This window comes from Xenopus laevis, chromosome 3S (assembly GCF_017654675.1).
Source record: "Xenopus laevis strain J_2021 chromosome 3S, Xenopus_laevis_v10.1, whole genome shotgun sequence".
In the NCBI taxonomy this organism is placed as follows: Eukaryota; Metazoa; Chordata; class Amphibia; order Anura; family Pipidae; genus Xenopus; species Xenopus laevis.
In genome coordinates, this window is record NC_054376.1 from 120547939 (window position 1) to 120567351 (window position 19413).

Here is a 19413-nt window from a genome sequence, read left to right on the forward strand (position 1 = left end):
CTGGAAGGAGAATGATAGCCTCAGCTGAGATTTGTCGAAACTTAGGTGTGAATGCAGCAATCCTTAGGGTCGCTGGTCTCATCGATCCGGCTCGAAAAGACGCTTTGTTTTCAATGCGAGCGTAAGAGGAGATGAGTATTTCAGGAAAGCTCTTGCGTTGCACCCATGTGGCCTGAGGACACGCAATTCCTGAGGCGAGACGCAGCCACACGCGGCGCAGGCCTCAAGGGCACCGAGCGTGGGGAGAGAACCATAGGCTACCAGCGCCGCTTCCGTCAAAGCGCTAAGTCGCGTTACGCTTCCTTCTTTTCTGGCCCATTATCTGCACCAAGACGCTCCACATGAGCCACTTCAGTGCCTCCCAACAAATGGAACTATTGCAGGTTTGGGCCACCTTTCATTCGCTGAACAATGGTGACAACAATGGCACGGCCCCCGACACCACACACTGTCAACACACGCACTGGGGTTCGAGGGCCAACCACACTATTCGAGGGTGTAGTTCTGCTCTGGGACACTAGTCTGCCGATTCTTGCGTCATCGAACTCTGGCAGGGAACCTTTCTTTTCCCTTTGCTACCTTATGTTGGAAACATTAGCTGCATGTCCTTAGAAGGCGCGAGGCAAAGAATCACCGCAAAAGGACGGGAATCAGCAGAGTGGCCGCAGGGAAGCGTGCTGGGCCATAACCAAGGTCCGATTGGAACTCGAAACCATCCTCTGTAAAACTGTATCTTGCCAGGCAGAAGACAGAAAAAAAAACCCAACACAATGTGGGGTCCGTGAATGTCCATTGTTCAAGAACGGAAGAAGGGGAGAGTTTTTTGAAGTCAAAATGGGTTTGCGCGGTCCGAGTTAGATAGTAGGTTTCTCAAGAATGGTGTTAATTCCCCAGGATTGCGCTCCACACAATGAGGCTGCTAAATTTTAGCTACTTAGAGACATAAGGGAAGATGTATTTTTCCAGCGAGGCAGCCACCCCCCCTCGCCTCCGGAAGGCTTGACAGGACATAAAAACGCATGTTGGGGAAGAAGTTATTGCCTCACTCCCCACCCCCATACAATGCAGCAGCGCAGCAAGAACACCTGCGCGTGCCAGCTGCGATTTAGCAGAGTGGCGCAGCGGGAAGCGTGCTGGGCCATAACCCAGAGGTCGATGGATCGAAACCATTCTCTGCTAGATTTTTTCTTTTTTGGGAGGGGGGCAGGCCCGGGAAATAAAAAAACGCTCCTCGAAACTGGTTTTTAAATCCTTTGTCTTAGAGCGCAACATGAAGGCGGTTTCAGTCATAAGGGTGGCAGGCCTCTTCAGATTTCTAGCGACACAGATTATCAATGCTTTGAAAGACCACCATTATGAAGTGGCAAAGGAAATGAATAGGAAGCAAGGGAGAAATCATGTGCGCTTCTTTCTCGGTGGGGGTGACGCCAGTCAGAGCAGGGGTTTGCAAAGAACATTCAAACAACAGCCACAGCAGGCCCCATGTATTCAGATTGGCAGATTGGAGCTCCCTAGCAGCCACTTCAATCCTCCCTAGGTGATTGCCTAGACACCTTTGCTTGCAGAAGAACAGTCGCCATGTATACTTGTTCGAGTCTTGGATTGCACAGAGAGCAGCAGGGAAAAGACGGTCCCTGGGTGGGCTCGAACCACCAACCTTTCGGTTAACCAGCCGAACGCGCTAACCGATTGCGCCACAGAGACGACGCTTGCCACCGGCCACCACGGTGTCGCCTTAAGCGCGTGGAAACGCCAGAGTTTCCATCTTCAGGCATTGTCTGCTCTAAACATGGAACCATATATTAGTCACCGAGGATTGCCACTACAAATGAGGCCTCTAAAAGCCTCTTGTATTTTAGCGTCTTTGGATTCCAGAGAGCCGGAAGGGTAGAGGACTTCTGGTTGCCCCTTCGCTCCCTTGTATCGGAAACCCAAGCTGTATGTTAGAAGTAAGCTATCGACGTCTTTTTTTTTTCAGATGGTAGAGCGTGCTACCTAGACATTCCCCCTCTATACTTAACGCCGCCAGTGTCCGCAAAACATTATTTGAAGGGAAACATTCTGCTCCAAAATACGTGACCTGCACGTTAAAGCAGCGGCCTTAAAGACCCGCCGGTGGAGATGCTGGGGATTGAACCCAAGACCTCATACATGCAAAGCATGCCGCTCTACCACTGAGCTACACCCCCATCGCCGACGTTTGAGCCCCGTTTTGCTTATGGCCTCAAACATGAGAACAATCTCTGCGGGCTCACTCTTCAAAAGAGCCGGGGAAGCCTAAGTCATTATGATCCATCTATCTGTCAGAAGCAGACGGCAGAGGCGCTTATGAAGGCTGCCTCCACCCTCACAACGGCTGGCTTTCACAGTCAGGATGGCCGAGCGGTCTAAGGCGCTGCGTTCAGGTCGCAGTCTCCCCTGGAGGCGTGGGTTCGAATCCCACTTCTGACACGGAACTTCTTTGCTGCCAAACACGAATCTGGACTTTCAGACCAAATGAATTCCTTACAATCAAAGAGGAGACTTGCGCTTTCCCGTCCATCGATCCAAGCGAGGACTCCTTTTGCGATATTGCCGTCCTCCCAGATAACGGATACCGTTGTAAATTCGGGCGAGCCTTCGTAATTCCTGGTGCCCAAATGTGAATTTCCAAGAATGGTTAAAACAAACCCTTACCCCCCCCCTCTACCGCATGCTTCCTGTGGCCTAACGGAAAGGCCATTAAAAGCGGCGGAGGAACGAGCGACGCAGTGCCCGGATAGCTCAGTCGGTAGAGCATCAGACTTTTAATCTGAGGGTCCAGGGTTCAAGTCCCTGTTCGGGCGACGCGGCCTTCTCTGAAGTGACGTGTAAAGCCTTAAGTTAGGTTGAAAATAAACACACGTCCGTCAAGTTTAACCTTTTAACTCTTTTTCACCTGCCTAACTGCCAGTGTGTTCCGGGAAGCTTTTCCCAAGGGACACCCCAGGAAATCAGAAACCGCAGGCATGCTTCCGAGTGCCTTTTTGCTCTTCTGGAAGTGAGGTCGGTCCCATTGGTTCCCAAAAGCGGCCCGGGAGGAAGATCTTTCTCAGTCGGAGCCCTGCTTAGCAGGGCCGATCTTCCGTATAGCGCCTTCGCCAACGTGTGGCTACATTCGTGTCCCAGAGCCTACTTAAATTGGTCCCAAAAGCCACCGACGGCTCCGCGGCCCCACCTGCCGAAACCCGGGATCGAACCAGGGACCTTTAGATCTTCAATCTAACGCTCTCCCAAGTGAGCTATTTCGGCACCGGGTGCGCCACCCTGTAGCAGCTGAACAATTGAAGTCCACCAAGTCACGGGCGATGGGTGCCCCACCGGCCTTCGATAGCTCAGCTGGTAGAGCGGAGGACTGTAGGTGTGATCGAGCAATCCTTAGGTCGCTGGTTCGATTCCGGCTCGAAGGACGCTTTGTTTTCCAATGCGAGCCTAAGAAGGAGATGAGTGGCATTTCAAGAAAGCTCTTTCTGCACCATGTGGCTGAGGACGAATGCTGAGGACACCACACCCCGTCAAGCGCTAAGCGCGATTAGACGCTTCCTTCTTTTCTGGCCCATTATCCAACCACGACACCACATGAGCCACTCACGTGCCTCCCAACAAATGGATACTATTGCAGGTTTGGGCCACCTTTCATTACGACTAACAAGAATGGTGACAACCAATGGCACCCCCCCCACCCACACACACTGTTGAGGGCACCACACTTCGAGGGTATAGCTTCTGCCCTCTAAAAGGAGACACTATGCATCCGTTTCTTTGCAGCCAGTCAATTGCAGGGACCTTTCTTGTCCCTTTGCTACCTTATGTTGGAAACATTAGCTGCATGTCTTAGAAACAACGTAAAGGAAGAGAATCACCCAAAGGACGGCAGTCATCAGAGTGGCGCAGCGGAAGCGTGCTGGGCCCATAACACAGAGGTCGATGGATCGAAACCATACTCTGCTAAAACTTTTTGCCAGGCAGAAGAAGAAAAAAAACCCCACAATGTGTGGTCTATGTCCATTGTCAAGAACGAAGAATGGAGAGTTTTGAGTCAAATGGGTTTGCGGCCGTAGGATGCATTTCTCAAAAAAATGTGACAGAGGCCATTATGAAGGCTGGCCTCCACCCTCACAAAGTCTAGCTTTCGCAGTCAGGATGGCCGAGCGGTCTAAGGCGCTGCGTTCAGGTCGCAGTCTCCCCTGGAGGCGTGGGTTCGAATCACACGGAACTTCTCTGCTGCCAAACACAAATCTGGACTTTCAGACCAATTGAATTCCTTACAATCAAAGAGGAGACTTGCACTTTCCCGTCCATCGATCCAAGCGCGACTCCTTTTGCGATATTGCCGTTCCTCCCAGATAACGGATACCGTTGTAAATTCGGGCGAGCCTTCGTAATTCCTGGTGCCCAAATGTGAATTTCCAAGAAGTTAAAACAAACCCTTACCCCCCCCTCTACCGCATGCTTCCTGTGGCCTAACGGAAAGGCCATTAAAATCGGCGGAGGAGAGAGCGACGCAGAGCCTGGATAGTTCAGTCGGTAGAGCATCAGACTTTTAATCTGAGGGTCCAGGTTTCAAATATATATTTAAAAAAAATGTGTTTTCCCATAACAGAATTATTATTATTATTATTATTATTATTATTATTATTATTATTATTATGACTATGAATATTTTCATTCATCCAGGTCATAATAATAATAATAATAATAATAATAATAATATCTAGTATAGGTAAATCTAAAAACAACTAAACTTGCTCTGATAAGTAGTGAAACGTCTTCATTAATTACTCAACATGTCCAGTTTTTTTTAGATTTACCTATACTAGATATTATTATTATATTATTATTATTATTATTATTATTATTATTATTATTGTTAACATTTATTTATATAATGCCGGCATATTTTGCAGCGCTGTAAAGTAAATGTGCTTCTACAACTAAATCACATGTATGCAATTCATCACAACCAGTACTGGATTCAAAAGGTGAGGAAGGCCCTGTGCAAAAAAAGCTTACGGTCTAAAGGGAAGGGAATAAGACACCAAGGTGTGGATGTGGGTGTGGGAAAGATCAGAATTAAGTGAGTGAGAGATGTACTGCTGTATGTGGTATTGCATTTGGTAGCTAAGCAGAGTGAGGATAGGATAGTGCGTTTTAAGAGATCTTTTGAAAGCAGATAGGTTGGGAGAAAGTCGGACAGAGTGTGGGAGGGAGTTCCAGAGGAGGGGTGCAGCCCTTGAAAAGTCTTGAATGCGAGCATGTGAGTCGGTAATGAGAGAAGAGTTGAGTATCAGGTCAGTAGAGGAGCATAGTAAGCGGTTGGGTGAGTATATAGAGATGAGTTCAGAGATGTAGGGTGGGGCAGAGTTATGAAGTGCTTGGAATGTCAGGGTCATTGATTTGAATTTGATCCTGAAAGGTAGCGGAAGCCAGTGTAGGGACTGGCAGAGGAGGAGCGGTTGCTGAGGCCTATGAGCCTCACGGCAGTGTTCGTTATGGACTGGAGAGGTGACAGTCTCTGGAGGGGAAGGCCAATTAAAAGAGAGTCACGGTAGTCTAAACGTGATATGACGAGGGAGTGCATAAGAAATTTGGCAGCATCTTGGGTGATCAATGATCATATTTTGGATATGCTCCGTAGGTGCAGGGCTGGTCCTATCACATGTGGGGCCCAATTGGGACCATGTTGGCGGGGCCCCTAGACAAAGTGTTGCTGGCTACTGACACACCAAGTATTTAGGAAAATAAGGGCATACAGGCACAAAATAGAAAGGAAAGGGGCAGACAAGGTAACATAATAGGGGCACACAGGGTAAGAGAGAGAGGGAGGAAATAGGAGAGTGGACTGGGCCAATTAGTTTGGGGCTGGGCCGATTCAGCTTGGGAGCAGGCTTGGTTGGATTGGGGGCAGGCAGGGCCTATCAAGGTTGGAGGAAAGCTGGGCCTATGAGAGTTGGGGGCAGGCTAGACCTATGGATTTGGGGATGGGCTGGACTCTCAAAGTTGGGGGCAGGCCAGGCAGCATCATGTGCTGAGGGAAATATTATCTGTGCTGCCCTGTGGTGCGGGGCCCCCCAGAGGTGCGGGGCCCAATTGGGCCCAATTGGTCCAATTGGCCTAAGGCCGGCCCTGCGTAGGTGGAAGTGGCATGATTTAATAAGTGACTGGATATGAGGAGTGAAAGAATCTAGGATAACCTCAAGGGACCGGGCCTGAAGTGATAGTGGAATTGTTAGCTGTGATGGGTCCTTCCGGATGTTAATGATGTCAGTTGGAGCAAAGAGAACCATTTCCGTTTTAGAGAATTTAAATTAAAGGTGCCTTTAAAACACAACAACTCGATATCAAACGACATCACAATGCATAGTGCTCCTTCTGCAGAATCCTGCGTTGCACTGATTTTTTTTTTTTAGATTTAAAGGTACAGTAACACCAAAAACTGAAAGTGTCTTAAAGGAATGCCAATATAATGTACTGTTGTGTCCTGCACTGGTGCGTTTGCTTCAGAAACACAACTATAGTTGATATAAACAAACTTCTATGTAGCCGTGGAGGCAGCCATTCAAGCACAGGGTACCCAATGGAAAACAAATACGTTCTGGAGAATCCCGTTGTATACTACATAGCCCCTCTGTTACCTGCTGTGCATCCTGCGACTTTTCACCTTCTTCAGTTTTGAATGGCTGCCCCCTTGGCTACACAGCAGCTTGTTTATACCAACTTTTGTAGAGTTGCTGAAGCTACCATGTCAGTTTTAACAGTGCAGCACAACAGTACATTGTATTTTCATTACTTTAAAAGACATTCCATTTTCTGCTCCTACTGTTTCTTTCATTTTGAATTCGGACATGGGGCTAGACATGTTGTTAGTTCCTTAGGTGCCCTCAGCCATGTGACTTGTGCTCTGATAAGATTCAGTCACTCTTTACTGCTGCACTGCAAGTTGGAGCAATATCAAACCCCATTAAGCCCTACCTTGCTTTGGACACACAACAAATACTGCCCTGTTATTCATTTACTGCACCCCCCCTTCATTAATAGCTTTTACGGTCTATGTGGCTGCATCAGATGCTGTCCCCCTAAACTGCTGGTTCCATGGTTTAATGGTTAGCAATCTGGACTTTGAATCCAGTGATCTGAGTTCAAATCTCGGTGGAACCTGCTGTTTTGTGATGTGCAGCACAAATGAAGTTTCAGAACCAGCCCAAAAGTCACTTTAGAAGAAACAGTTAGCACATTCTGCTGTTAACTGAGAATCTTGTGGTTCAAGCCCAAATGGAGTTCTTTGGGTGTATAAATACATCCATGACAGAATCAGATGTCTTGTTGCAGCTGAATCACATGACATGTACACATATAGCACAGAGTCACACCCGAGCCCAGTTGCTCAATTTGGCAAGCTCCCACGGATTCATGCAAATACATGAATCCGTGGGAACATGACCCACAGGCATGCTGAAGCAGTGGCGAGTACTTAAGGCAATGGATTTAAAACCCACTGGGGTCTCCCCGAGCAGGCGAGAATCCTTGCCTTTTCTTTTGCTACGAGAACCGGTGTTGAAGACATCTATTGGGGTTTTTATGTCCCACCAAGCAAAACGCACAATACACATCTTTGGTGTATTCTGCTGGCAACCAAATAGCACCAAAAGAGATGGGCCCTTTTGACAGTTACCAAACACCTTCAAAAGGAGAAGCAAGGAATCAGCTGTCTGAAATAAGGATGCCCCAAATATCTGCTTAGCAACAGCTGACTGTGGGAATACAGGAGGGAGGTAGTTCATGGTACATTCCCTACTTGGATTAAGGTTTTTAGTGGGGTCCCTCAGGGCTCGGCTTTGGATCCACTTTTGTTTAACTTGTTCATTAATGACTTAGGGCAGGGTATTGTAAGTAATGTACCTGTGTTTGCAGATGACACAAAACTATCCAGCCCAATTAATTCCATCCAGGATGCGGCATCCTTGCAACAGGTTCTTGACAAACTGGTAATCTGACAGCTAAGTGGCAAATGCAATTTAATGTTGATAAATGGAAAGTCATGCACGTGGGATGTAAAAATATCTAAGCCACTTATACCCTAAACGGGACTGCACTGGGCAAATCCATTATGGAAAAGGACCTTGGAGTCCTTGCAGATGATAAACTTGGCTGTAGCAAGCAATGCCAGTCAGCAACATCAAGGGCAAATAAGGTCTTCAGCTGTATTAAATGGGGCAGAGAGTCACGGGAGGAGGGGGTCATTGTTTCACTGTATGGAGCACTGGTAAGGCCCCCGTCTAGAATACGCCGTACAGTTTTGTTCTCCTGTGCTCCAACAGGACATTATTGTATTAGAGAGGGTAAAAAGAAGGGCAACTAAGCCGGTAAAAGTTATGGAAAATCTTAGCTATGAGGAAAGACTGGCCAAGATGGGGTTGTTGACGCTGAAGAAGAGGTGCATAAGGCTTGATATGATGACTATGTATACATATATAAGGGGATCATATAATAATCTCTAGAGATGTCGCGAACTGTTCGCCGGCGAACTTGTTCGCGCGAACATCGGGTGTTCGCGCTCGCCGGAAGTTCGCGAACGTCGCGCGACGTTCGCCATTTTGGGTTCGCCATTGTTGGCGCTTTTTTTTGCCCTCTCACCCCAGACCAGCAGGTACATGGCAGCCAATCAGGAAGCTCTCCCCTGGACCACTCCCCTTCCCTATAAAAACCGAAGCCCTGCAGCGTTTTTTCACTCGCCTGTGTGTGCTGAAGAGATAGTGTAGGGAGAGAGCTGCTGCCTGTTAGTGATTTCAGGGACAGTTGAAAGTTTGCTGGCTAGTAATCGTTTTGATACTGCTCTGTTATTGGAGGGACAGAAGTCTGCAGGGGTTTGAGGGACATTTAAGCTTAGGTAGCTTTGCTGGCTAGTAATCTACCTTCTACTGCAGTGCTCTGTATGTAGCTGCAGTGGGCAGCTGTCCTGCTTCTGATCTCATCTGCTGACTGCTGCAATAACAGTAGTCCTTGTAAGGACTGCTTTTATTTATTTTTTGTTGTTTTACTACTACTACTACTACTACTACTATAAGAGCCCAGTGCTATTAGTCTAGCAGTGTTGGGGAGTGGGACTGGTGTGCTAATCTGCTGCTCCTAGTAGTTCAGCAGCACCAACTTTAATTTTTTTTTTTAATATTCATTTTTTTTTTATTTACTTTTTTTATTTTACTACCGCTGTAGTAGTGTATAAGTTGACCTTTTAGGCATTATTTGCCCTGTAGGCATTATTTGCACACTGTTTTCTTCAACCCGCCATCGAGCTGTGTGACCTTGTTCACATTCTGTCTAAATATCCATAATATTACCGTCTCCAGAAAAAACACCGGAGTCACTTTTTTCAAGCAGCCATAATATATTTTACGTAATCCGTATCCACCGCTGTAGTAGTGTATACGTTGGCCTTGTAGGCATTATTTGCACACTGTTTTCTTCAACCCGCCATCGAGCTGTGTGACCTTGTTCACATTCTGTCTAAATATCCATAATATTACCGTCTCCAGAAAAAACACCGGAGTCACTTTTTTCAAGCAGCCATAATATATTTTACGTAATCCACCGCTGTAGTAGTGTATACGTTGGCCTTGTAGGCATTATTTGCACACTGTTTTCTTCAACCCGCCATCGAGCTGTGTGACCTTGTTCCCATTCTGTCTAAATATCCATAATATTACCGTCTCCAGAAAAAACACCGGAGTCACTTTTTTCAAGCAGCATTCATATATTTTACGTAATCCGTATCCACCGCTGTAGTAGTGTATACGTTGGCCTTGTAGGCATTATTTGCACACTGTTTTCTTCAACCCGCCATCGAGCTGTGTGACCTTGTTCACATTCTGTCTAAATATCCATAATATTACCGTCTCCAGAAAAAACACCGGAGTCACTTTTTTCAAGCAGCCATAATATATTTTACGTAATCCGTATCCACCGCTGTAGTAGTGTATACGTTGGCCTTGTAGGCATTATTTGCACACTGTTTTCTTCAACCCGCCATCGAGCTGTGTGACCTTGTTCCCATTCTGTCTAAATATCCATAATATTACCGTCTCCAGAAAAAACACCGGAGTCACTTTTTCAAGCAGCATTCATATATTTTACGTAATCCGTATCCACCGCTGTAGTAGTGTATACGTTGGCCTTGTAGGCATTATTTGCACACTGTTTTCTTCAACCCGCCATCGAGCTGTGTGACCTTGTTCACATTCTGTCTAAATATCCATAATATTACCGTCTCCAGAAAAAACCCCGGAGTCACTTTTTTCAAGCAGCATTCATATATTTTACGTAATCCGTATCCACCGCTGTAGTAGTGTATACGTTGGCCTTGTAGGCATTATTTGCACACTGTTTTCTTCAACCCGCCATCGAGCTGTGTGACCTTGTTCACATTCTGTCTAAATATCCATAATATTACCGTCTCCAGAAAAAACACCGGAGTCACTTTTTTCAAGCAGCCATAATATATTTTACGTAATCCGTATCCACCGCTGTAGTAGTGTATACGTTGACCTTGTAGGCATTATTTGCACACTGTTTTCTTCAACCCGCCATCGAGCTGTGTGACCTTGTTCACATTTTGTCTAAATATTGATAATATTATCGTCTCTAGAAAAACCACTTGAGTTACTTTTTTTCAAGCAGCATTCATATATTTTACGTAATCCGTATCCACCGCTGTAGTAGTGTATACGTTGACTTTGTAGGCATTATTTGCACAGTGTTTTCTTCAACCCGCCATCTAGCTGTGTGTATTATCGTTTCCAGAAAAACCAACTGAGTTTTTGTTGTTGTTGTTGTTTTTTTAAAAATAATGCCAGGCAAAGGCAGGCCGCCACGCAGAGGCCGTGCTAGGGGCCGTGCTGCTATGCAATCCTGTGGCCCTAGCAAATTGCCCAGTTTTAAAAAGCCAATGACCCTGAACTCCCAAAATGCTGAAGAGGTAGTTGACTGGCTTACACAGCACACCCCATCCTCTACCGTTTCTAACTTACCACAACATCCTCCTCATCCTCCACTGCTATGGCCACCCCAAGTAACACTTCCTCCACCACCGGTGCCCCTTCTTCACTGGGGTCAGAGGAGTTATTTTCCCATGAGTTTCTTGAACTGAGTAATGCGCAACCATTATTGCCAGAAGAAGATGAAGGAGATGAGGACCTTACACCAGATTTAATTCTGGCAGAGAACACGATAGAGATGGACATAATGAGTGATGAGGAGGAGGTCCCCGCTGCTGCTTCCTTCTGTGATGTGTCAGAAGAAATTGATGCATCTGAGGAGAATGATGATGAGGAGATTGATGTTTTGTGGGTGCCTAGTAGAAGAGAGCAAGAGGAGGGTAGTTCAGATGGAGAGACGGAGAGTCAGAGAGGCAGTAGGAGAATAAGACTTAGAAGAAGCAGGGAGGACAGCCCGCAGGGATCAGTAGGGCAACAACATGTATCGGCACCTGTGTTCAGCCGGCCAACGCACCCGCCATTGCCGCCAATACCGCCAACTCCGCCAACTTCTACTGTTACCGCCAGATCGCACACTTCCAAAAAGTCAGCAGTGTGGGATTTTTTTAATGTGTGTGCCTCTGACAAAAGCATTGTAATTTGCAATGAGTGCAGTCAGAAACTGAGCCTTGGTAAGCCCAACAGCCACATAGGTACAACTTCTATGCGAAGGCACATGAGCGGCAAGCACAAAGCACTTTGGGAGCAACACCTCAAAGGCAACAGGCAAACTAAAAGCCACACTCCTTCTGGTCCAGCATCTTACTGCTCTACCTCTGCTCTCCTTGACCCGTCTGAACCACCCTCCACTCCGCCTTCCACCTTGACCACCTGTTCCCATTCCCAGTCATCTGCCACCAGCCAAGTTTCTGTGAAGGCCATGTTTGAGCGTAAGAAGCCAATGTCTGACTGTCACCCCCTTGCCCGGCGTCTGACAGCTGGCTTGTCTGCACTCTTAGCCCGCCAGCTTTTACCATACCAGCTGGTGGACTCTGAGGCCTTCCGCAAATTTGTAGCAATTGGGACACCGCAGTGGAAGGTACCCAGCCGCAATTTTTTTTCTAAAAAGGGAATACCACACCTGTACCAACATGTGCAGAGCCAAGTTACCGCATCTCTGTCACTTAGTGTTGGGCCAAAGGTCCATATGACTACTGACGCATGGTCCTCCAAGCATGGTCAGGGCAGGTATGTCACCTACACTGCCCACTGGGTGAACTTGGTAATGGCTGGGAAGCAGGGAATGGGTAGCTCAACAACAACAGTGGAGTTGGTGTCACCGCCACGGATTGCACGCGGTTCTGCCACCACCTCTACTCCTCCATCGCTCTCTACCTCGTCTTCTTCTTCTTCTTACTCTGCTGCTGGGTCCTCCTTCTCCTCCTCCACACCTGTGCACCCCCAGCTCCCCCTAGGCTATTCGACGTGCCAGGTACGCCGTTGTCACGCTGTCTTGGGGATGACGTGCCTGGAAAGCAAAAACCATACCGGATCTGTACTCCTGTCATCTCTGCAGTCACAGGCCGATCGGTGGCTAACCCCACACCAACTGCAGATCGGAAAAGTGGTGTGTGACAATGGAAGCAATCTGTTGGCAGCGTTGAGACTAGGCAATTTAACACATGTGCCCTGCATGGCACATGTGTTAAATTTAATAGTCCAACGTTTTGTCTCCAAGTACCCAGGATTCCAGGACGTTCTCACCCAGTCCAGAAAGGTGTCGGCCCATTTCAGACGTTCCTACACAGCCATGGCACGCCTTGCTGACATTCAGCAGCGCTACAACATGCCAGTCAGGCGTTTGATTTCTGACAGCCAGACTCGCTGGAATTCAACGCTCCTTATGTTGGAACGTCTGCTGCAACAACAAAGGGCCGTCAACGAGTACCTTTTTGAACTGGGTGGTAGGACTGGATCTGCACAGCTGGGGATTTTTTTCCCCCGTTACTGGGTGCTTATGCGCGATGCCTGCAGGCTCATGCGACCTTTTGAAGAGGTGACAAATATGGTCAGTCGCACCGAAGGCACCATCAGCGACCTAATACCCTTCGCTTTATTCCTGGAGCGTGCCGTGCGACGAGTGACAGATGAGGCTGTAGACCAGCGTGACGAGGAGCTGGAAGCGCACGATTTCTGGTCGGAATCACCAGAACGAACCCAGGCACATGCTGCAACGCAGGGAGAGGTGCCAGAAGTGGAGTCAGAGGAGGAAGGTGGCTTTGTGGAGGAGGAGGAGGAGGACCAACAGGAGCAGGCTTCCCAGGGGGCTAGTGGTGACCTTTTGGGGACCCCTGGTCTTGTACGTGGCTGGGGGGAGGAGACCGTGGATGATGCAGTCCTTGATAATGAGGAAGCGGAGATGGATAGCTCTGCATCCAACCTTGTGAGAATGGGGTCTTTCATGCTGTCATGCCTGTTGAAGGACCCCCGTATCAAGAGGCTTAAGGAGAAGGACCTGTACTGGGTCGCAACGCTACTAGACCCTCGGTACAAGCATAAAGTGTCAGAAATGTTACCAACATACCACAAGTCCGAAAAGATGCGGCATTTACAAACCAGCCTGCAAAACATGTTGTACAATGCTTTTAAGGGTGATGTCACTTCAGGAACTCATCAACATTCCAGGGGCAGAGGTGCCAGTAATCCTGCCACGAGCACACCTGCAAGGACAAAGCCCTTTGGCCAGTCTGTAACGTCAGACATGCAAATGTTTTTCTGTCCAAGGCAGCGCCACAACCCTTCTGGATCCACCCTCAAAGAACGCCTCGACCGGCAGGTAGCGGACTACCTGGCATTAACTGCAGATATCGACACTCTGAGGAGCGATGAACCCCTGGACTACTGGGTGCGCAGGCTTGATCTGTGGCCAGAGCTGTCACAATTTGCCATGAACCTCTTGTCTTGCCCAGCCTCAAGTGTGCTCTCAGAAAGGACCTTCAGTGCAGCAGGAGGGATTGTAACTGAGAAGAGAACTCGCCTAGGTCACAAAAGTGTCGATTACCTGACCTTTATTAAAATGAATGAGGGGTGGATCTCGGAGGGTTACTGCACGCCGGAAGACTTGTTCTGACTTCTATGCAGCTGTCCTTCTCTTCAAGCCTCATGACTCCACACACAGCTGTCCTTTAGCGTCCTCCTCCTCCCTCCGCCACCGTTACAAACTAGGGTGCAAACCCTACTGGTTTAATTTTTTCTGGCCTCTGTGCTTCAGTGGCTGCGACCAAAAAAATGCCTATTTTCTGCATTTATATGACATAATTTTTCTGGCCTCTGTGCTTCAGTGGCTGCAACCAAAAAAATTTATATTTTCAGCATTTATATGGCATAATTTTTCTGTCAACTGTGCTTCAGTGGCTGCGACCAAAAAAATGCATATTTTCTGCATTTATATGGCATAATTTTTCTGGCCTCTGTGCTTCAGTGGCTGCAACCAAAAAAATTACTATTTTCAGCATTTATATGGCATAATTTTTCTGGCAACTGTGCTTCAGTGGGTGCGACCAAAAAAATGCATATTTTCTGCATTTATATGGCATAATTTTTCTGGCCTCTGTGCTTCAGTGGCTGCAACCAAAAAAATTTATATTTTCAGCATTTATATGGCATAATTTTTCTGTCAACTGTGCTTCAGTGGCTGCGACCAAAAAAATGCATATTTTCTGCATTTATATGGCATAATTTTTCTGGCCTCTGTGCTTCAGTGGCTGCAACCAAAAAAATTTATATTTTCAGCATTTATATGGCATAATTTTTCTGGCAACTGTGCTTCAGTGGCTGCGACCAAAAAAATGACTATTTTCAGCATTTATATGGCATATTTTTTCTGGCCTCTGTGCTTCAGTGGCTGTGGCCAAAAAAACTGGGCAAACAATGCCTACAAGGTCACCTTGCCTACAAGGTCAACTGGGCATTGTTTGCCCAGTTTTTTTGGCCACAGCCACTGAAGCACAGAGGCCAGAAAAAATATGCCATATAAATGCTGAAAATAGTCATTTTTTGCCATACGTTGACTCAACGTATATGGCAAAAAATGACTATTTTCAGCATTTATGTGGCATATTTTTTCTGGCAACTGTGCTTCAGTGGCTGCAACCAAAAAACTGGGCAAACAATGTCTACAAGGTCAACGTATGGTGAAAAATTACTATTTTCAGCATTTATATGGCATATTTTTTCTGGCAACTGTGCTTCAGTGGCTGCGTCCAAAAAAACTGGGCAAACAATGTCTACAAGGTCAACGTATGGCGAAAAATGACTATTTTCAGCATTTATATGGCATATTTTTCTGGCAACTGTGCTTCAGTGGCTGCGTCCAAAAAAACTGGGCAAACAATGCCTACAAGGTCAACGTATGGCAGTTGTTAAAGAGAACAGTAGATTACTAGCCAGCAAAGCTACCTAAGCTAAAATGTCCCTCAAATCCCTGCAGACTTCTGTCCCTCCAATACAGAGCAGTATCAAGCAGATTACTAGCCAGCAAACTTACTATCATCTGTCCCTGAAATCACTAACAGCTCTCCCCCTACACTATCTCTTCCAAGCACACACAGGCAGATTTTTCAGATACATTTTTGCCCTTGATCCCCCTCTGGCATGCCACTGTCCAGGTCGTTGCACCCTTTAAACAACTTTAAAATCATTTTTCTGGCCAGAAATGTCTTTTCTAGATGTTAAAGTTCGCCTTCTCATTGAAGTCTATGGGGTTCGCGAACCGCTCGCATTTTTGCGCAAGTTCGCGAATATGTTCGCGAACTTTTTTTCCGACGTTCGCTACATCCCTAATAATCTCTCTCATGCTCTACTTACCAGTAAGTCTTTGCAGCTGACGCAAGGTCACCCACTACGATTACAAGAAAAGAGGTTCCGCCTAAATATTCGGAAGTGTTTATTTTTTTTAGAGCTGTGAAGAGGTGGAATTCTCTCCCTGAATCAATGGTACTGGCTGATAGCTTAAAGGGGTGGTTCATCTTCAAACAACTAGTTGTTTTCCGATAGATCACCAGAAATGACAACGTTTTTCCAATTACTTTCTAATTTATATGTGTCACCGTTTTTATAGACACCGACCCTGTAAACTGTTCAAAATTGACACATATAGTTGATATATTTCTTAGTTTTTTCCCTGCTGAGCAGAATCTCTGAGTTTCATTACAGGCAGCTGTTAGAATTGATACAATAGTTGCTAATACTCCAGAGATGATGCTGAGAAATGTATCAACTAAATGTTGCAAAATTGTAACAGTTTAGAGTCTGCATCTGAATGACTGAGCTGCCAGACTCCCACAGACGGTGTGCGGGTGTGTTTGGAAATTCCCATTGGTGCTACACGGCCCTACACTCAGCACCCCTTAACGACTAACTCTCGTGATGTCTTTCGCTGATATTGCAGCCACGACAGACGGTAAAGCTGATATTTATTGCTTCACTGAAGTGGAAAGGAAGAAAATACTACAGGCGTCTCAAAGCCTACCTCAGGTAACAGTACCTACCGATTCAGATCTCCTTCGAAATTTAGAACAACTTAAAAGACGTGAGACAGTATGGGCATTGCATTCAGCCTCACTTACAGAATATGTAAGGGCGCAGAGGATTCCTCGTGGTTTGAGAATATCGCTGCAACCAGCCCTGTTTCGTGGAGATGCGGAGTTTCTCACAAAATGGCTCGGCATTTTGAATCGGTGCAGTCTGGATCTAATTACCTTAACGATCCAGCAATTGAACAACGGACAGAAGGAATTGCACCAACAGATCCATACAGCGACAGAGGAGTACAAGGTGAAGTTTGGCCTGACGAATTTGCGCCGTTTCGCTTCGCCGAAAAATTCGCGAAACGGCGAAAAATTCGCGAAACGGTGCCGGCGTCTAGTTTTTTCCGACGCCGGCGCCCGTTTTTTTTCGAAATTTTTTTTTTTGACGCCGGCGAATTTTTACCGCGAATTTTCGCGGGCGTTTTGCGAATTTATTCGCTCGGCGCGAATTCGCGCCTGGCGAATAAATTCGCCCATCACTACTGACGAACAACGATTCCATCCAGGAGCTGGAAAGAAAGATAGAGAAATTACAAGAGCTGCTACAGGTCAAGCTTCGCAAATTCAGACGGGACACGCGGGACTACGAGACTGGAGAGGTATATACGTGGAGGGACAGCAGACGAGCTTATCGACATCGCTACCATTCCCCCACTATTGTTTCAAGGAAATCGGCGGCACAATCTACGGATTCGGAGCTCTCGTCGCCTGCCTCCTCTCAAGGTTCCGCTGTCTCTTTTTTAGAACAGGACCGAAAAGGAGGTCGAGAAGGACCAGGAGGGGCCAAAGAAAGAATACCGCACAAACAAACCAGAGCGGGGAGGACATATCGCAGGTAAATCCTGTTATTAATTTATCCACATATGAACTGCAGCCTAACGAACTTTCTTTATTTGATAAAGGACTTAATTTTGTTCCTACCTTTACTGCACCTTCTTTTTCTTTTGCCATTGATTTATTTAAATTTGTTAGAACCCTGAAGTTAAAGGCACATTTTTCAGGTAGGGAGCTTGAGCAAAGGGATGAATTCATGGATAGGTTTAAAGGTAAACTTGGCACTAAGAGTATGTTTATTCCATCTGGTAATTTTTCTACTATCGACACCTTTGAGGCCATGGTAATGGTAGATGTCAGCAAACAACATTGTGCTAAAAGTAATAATCAATTTGGCTTACGCCAAAATATTTCTAAAAATGAGCGAGATGCCCTAAAATCCTTACAAACCAATGCTGACATTTTCGTTACTAAGGCCGACAAGGGTGGCGGAACCGTCATTTTGAGCAAAACGGATTACGATATGGAGGCTTCCCGGCAGTTGAATAATGTTTTGCACTACTCCCGTTTCGAGGGGGATCCTACTATTAAGTTTAAAAGTGAGCTAAATATTTTCCTGAATGGGGCCGTAATGGAAGGTGTGATATCAGAGGAAATCCTCCAATTACTCATTGAGAAGTATCCCAAGGTACCGTATGTGTATTTTTTGCCTAAAGTACATAAAGGTCTGGATAGACCGCCAGGAAGGCCTATAGTTTCCAACGTAGGATCGATTTGGCAACCTCCTGCCATTTTTATAGATATGTACCTACAAGAGGTTTTGTCCACCTTGAAACCATGTCTCACAGACACTACTGAATTTTTGACCAGACTTGACAAGGTAAGCATACCAGTTGGCAATTATTTTTATGCTCACTGGATGTCAAGGACCTTTTTACGTCCATTCCACATATCGAAGGCATAGAATGTATTTATAAGTATTTATCGGATTCTAAACTACCAGGGTATAAAGTTACCTTCATTTGTCAGCTACTGGAGTTTGTTTTGACTAAAAACTATTTTATATAAAATGTTGACTATTACTTACAGTTACAAGGCTGTGCCATGGGTGCCAACATGGCACCTGCCTATGCAAACATTTTTATGGATAATTTCGAAAAAAGGCACATCTTTTCCAATGGTGATTACAATCAGTACATACATGAATACATGCGTTATGTGGACGACACGTTTTTTATCTGGTCTGGGACTATGGATATGTTGCATGATTTTGTGGCCCACCTTAATAGCGTGCATCAAACGATCAAGTTTACGTTTGAAGCCAACCCATTAGAGCTACATTTCTTAGATGTTAACGTTCAAGTGAAAGAGTCTTCCTTTGTCACCACCTTATATACCAAACCAACGGATAGAAATAATATACTTAGACCATCAAGTTTTCATCCACCAGGGTTATTTAAAGGTCTCCCACGGAGTCAACTCATGCGGGTAAAACGTATTACGTCTACTTCTGAGCTTTTTATGGCTGAATCAGCCAAAATGGTGGATAAATTTGATGTGAGAGGGTATGATAGATCTGCATTGCTAACAACACAGAAGGACGTGGGGGATATTCCCAGAGAGGTTGCATTAACTAGGAAATCCAAAGGTGGAAATAAAAAAACACAGAGAATTCCATTTGTAACAACATTTGACACTAATTCTAGTTTTCATCGTAAAGTGATTCTTAAACATTGGAAAATTTTGGGCACTGATCTGAAGTATGGACATTTGTTCAGGGCCCCCCCCCCTGTTTTCTTACAGGAGAGGGAGAAATGTGGGTGAATTGATTAAGCGTAAGCCATTGCCTTTGAAGGGAAGACGTAACATACTAGGTACGCAGAGCAATGGTACTTTCCCTTGTAGGAACTGTAGCCATTGCAACGCTATCACATCCGGTAACTTTGTGACACACCCACACTCTGGCACCAGGCATGAGATTAAGGGATTTTTTACATGTGATACGAAAGATGTAATTTATTGCATTAAGTGCCCATGTGGGTTAATTTATATCGGACAGACAA

The 19413-nt window shown here is 46.1% G+C and overlaps 5 non-coding genes across 5 annotated transcripts; 3 read left to right on the forward strand and 2 right to left on the reverse strand.

The window, feature by feature from the left end:
* Positions 1-2116: 2116 nt before the first annotated feature.
* On the reverse strand, positions 2117-2189 carry trnaa-ugc. The gene has a single exon. It is a non-coding gene; the product is annotated as a tRNA-Ala (tRNA).
* A 179-nt stretch (positions 2190-2368) lies between these two features.
* Positions 2369-2451, forward strand: trnal-cag. Its single transcript has one exon. It is a non-coding gene; the product is annotated as a tRNA-Leu (tRNA).
* A 301-nt stretch (positions 2452-2752) lies between these two features.
* trnak-uuu lies at positions 2753-2825 on the forward strand. The gene has a single exon. It is a non-coding gene; the product is annotated as a tRNA-Lys (tRNA).
* Positions 2826-3197: 372 nt separating this feature from the next.
* On the reverse strand, positions 3198-3270 carry trnaf-gaa. Its single transcript has one exon. It is a non-coding gene; the product is annotated as a tRNA-Phe (tRNA).
* A 72-nt stretch (positions 3271-3342) lies between these two features.
* trnay-gua lies at positions 3343-3428 on the forward strand. The gene is given in 2 exon segments: positions 3343-3379; positions 3393-3428. It is a non-coding gene; the product is annotated as a tRNA-Tyr (tRNA).
* The last annotated feature ends 15985 nt before the right edge of the window (positions 3429-19413 follow it).